Here is a 3,698-nt window from a genome sequence, read left to right on the forward strand (position 1 = left end):
AATGAGTATGGTAGACACTTAGACTAACGTGTTTGAACAGTGTACAAGTGAGGTGTGCATGATTCTGATAGGCATGATTTATATTAGTGTGCAACATACCAAACGAAATAACAAACAAGGCATGCTGAAATAGCAAATATAACACACAGACCCTATAGGCATGTTTTCTACCCTTTCACGCAAATATTAGAATACCCCAGCCCCCTTATCATTAATCTCCCCATTATTCGTTATTACAAATTATTACAGGCCCAAATAATGAGTACAATTACATAAAGGAACAACTGCAGGCCTAGGAACAAGCCCAAACAAAGTAACCTAGTATTGATTGGGTCTTCAACAGGTTTTCTCACACACGAATAGCAGGCTCAGATCCAAACGCATCTCAAACAGGATAGTATGCCCATTTTGCACAGCCCGAGACCATACATGAACTCATGCCAAGCCCACCAACAACAGATTGACCACTTAAACCAATTAATGAACCACACATGAAAATAAATTAAACACCCCTGAAGCAATGCCTCATAGAGACAGGATTATATGACACTTAGCAAGATTCACCTAAACACATGGGCATTTTAGAAAGCAAGAGTGACAGGATTGATTAGGCAAAGAACATGAGAACTAGGAGAATCAATAGGGCTTAATCTTCAACAAGGGGGTTTTACACAGAAGACAATATAAGTTCATGCATGAGCCATTATTCAACAAAAAAATAGGGGTAACATGCGGCAACCAGTCAAACACTAGAAAACTTCATAGGCATATTTACTTAGGGTGAACACATACAATGCCAAGTTTCAGAAACCAAGATTAAAGCATGATCTAGAACTAGTTGAGGAGACTTTAGCTAAGAGACTTAATATGAGAACATGGCAGAGTCATAGACAAGAACAAATGGGATACAATAGAATGTCTAACATGAGAGCCTACTAAGAGTAGCATAGCAGAACAGAGTCATGAGAAAATACTTAATGTGAGATAACTTTAACATGCTAAGTACCAGTCGATGCCAGGAGCACTTATGGTAAACAAGCAACATGTCAATTTCATATTAACAGGACAGGCAAGCATCCAACTTTGTACTAGTTGACCACACATAGGAGAAAGTCCAGGCATGAGGTTTACCCTAAGGTCTCAAACAATACTGAAGAGCACAGGATTGCATAAGTCAAAACATACACTAGAACTTAAATGGTACGGAAACAGGCCTTAGCTAATCAATGCAATCTCAGAAACTAGCAGGTTGGACAGGAATGACTCAACAAGGTTTGAAACACATGCATTGATTTATCATAAAGATACAGGACAAGGCAGAGAACACACATTAGTTTACAAGTAGCAGGGAAAGCATGTTTAGGCTAATAACATGACCAGGAGTTAACTCTAGAAAAGTATTAAGTTACATATGAATGATTCAACAAGAATTAGAATAGGTCCCGGGCATGACTCGACTCTTTACAAGAGTACAGAACAAGACAAGAAGCTAAACTCAGAACAAGCAATCAGTAATAAGCAGTCGAACACACACATTAGAGCAAACAGGCTTACGAAAACACAATCAAGGCAACAAATAGGCAAATTCTATTACTAGAAGGTATACAGCCTCAAGAAGAGCTTCAGAGTATACAATAGCATGTTGATTCATAAAAATCTCAGAGACATAGACATGCGGAACAAGAACTCAAACAAAAGAGAATGGAATTGCAAAGGTCATAGGCACTTACCAGTTACATATTAATGAACAAGTAAACACGAAGAATAATTTCAACAGTACTCTAGTGTCAATAGCAAAACGAAATAGTAGAACCCAGGAATCTCAGTGTGTCAGAGTTTCCAAGGGTTTCGAATGAACCCCGGGCAGTGTTCATACTGAGAAAGGTTTGATAATTAAATTCTAGTGGCCTTAGCTTTCAGCCGGCCAAGAAATTGAGACCCAGAGTAGTGTAAGATGAATAAGAATAAGAGAGTAGTAGTAATTTTCAGTGATTCCCCCCTCCTTCGGGGAACCTATGGGAGGGTTTTATATAGTGGAAAAATTAAACACACAAACAAGTAAACACAGTCATTTAAACAGAAAAAGGAAATAATAGGATGCAAAATTGATTCATAATCAATTTAGGAGGAATAAGGACCCTAGTTCAAAACGGAGAACAAAAACAGTAAAAGATCTCACTGAATCGGACCATATGGCCTGGTAGTGAGTGTATCAGGTCAAAAACATGAAGATAGTACAGAATCGGAGTTGATCGAACACCAATGAATCAACTTTCATAAATAATCGAGTACCAAATACTTTTAATGTTTAGGATATGGTAAGAATCTCTGTGTGTGCAAGAGAGGAAAGGAATATCGGATTGGGACTGGGATTTGAGTGGGGGCGGCTAGGGTTTCTTTTAGAGAAGAGAGGACGAGAGGATTTTAGGGCGGCGGTCTCAGGGAAATGGGTGTTAAGGTTTGGGGTTAGGTAGTTTAAAGATGGGTGATGGCCTATGGGCCATTGATCTCAGAGATCAACAACTGAGATAGAAAGAAAGAGCGGGTTGGGTCGTTCAAAAAGGGTATCAACCGGGTTAATTAAAGGGGTTATTTGGGTTGGGTTGGGGGATTGTGATAAAGGTATTGGGTGTTTGGGCCATTAAATTGGTCCGGAATTGGCTCCAAATTGGGCTATAATTTAAATACACAAAACAACATAAAAGAATATTTATAAGAAGTAATTAACATAGAGTAAAAATAATTTTTATGTAGTAAGATGATTTAAAATAATAGTTTAACATTATAAAAATATAAAAATACTATTTGGGTACAAATAATGTAATAAGATGTAATTATGCATAACATATAGGCTATTACTGTAAAATTATGTAAAATAGCTTTAAAATACAAATATGATTATATAAAATAAAGTAAAATATTATGAAACATATATGTGGATGAAAATAATAAATTTGTATGATTAAGTCCTCACAAAATAATTTAAAGGGGTAATTAATACATATTTAAATAATTTAGATGCAAGAAAATTAATTTTAAAGCTTAAAATAATTATGAAAAATTATAGAAAATGCTTATTTGACCCCTATAAATTAGGTAATAATGCAAAATTATATGGAATACTTTATAAAATATGAGGACAAAATTGGGTATCAAGACTTCCAGTTGCTGAAATGCGAGGGGTCTTCATCTCCCCACACAAATTTGGTTATAGAGTTAATGCCCTAATTTCTGACCTAGCTCCTTGAATTTCCCTGATTTCGTCCATCTCCAACAAAAAATTGTGTCGATTAGCCTTTGTGACTTTGCGTTCTGAAAGCTGTATCTTATTGATTGTCTTCCGTTTTCGTGCCCCAACCATTCTAACGAAGCCGCACTTTAGCACACTCTATCATATGCCTTGGGAAAGTCAGTGACGAGAGTATGGGAAAGCCACCTATAAACATATTTAAAATGTCCAATATTAATTCCTAAGTTAAATTATCTAAAGTTAGTGCAATATGCTCCAGGAAAAAATAACAAAAAGAGTATTGTAAATCTTAACCCGTCATGATAATTATTTAAAATTATTATACATTATACGTAAAAGTAAAATCTGTTAATTGTACTCAGTATCACTGTAGAAAAATTTAATGGCAAAATCTACAACACTTTGCCAGTAGCCATATCTCTCCATGGTTGTTATGCGAAGACTTCAA

This window comes from Nicotiana tabacum, chromosome 9 (genome assembly GCF_000715075.1).
Source record: "Nicotiana tabacum cultivar K326 chromosome 9, ASM71507v2, whole genome shotgun sequence".
Lineage (NCBI taxonomy): Eukaryota > Viridiplantae > Streptophyta > Magnoliopsida > Solanales > Solanaceae > Nicotiana > Nicotiana tabacum.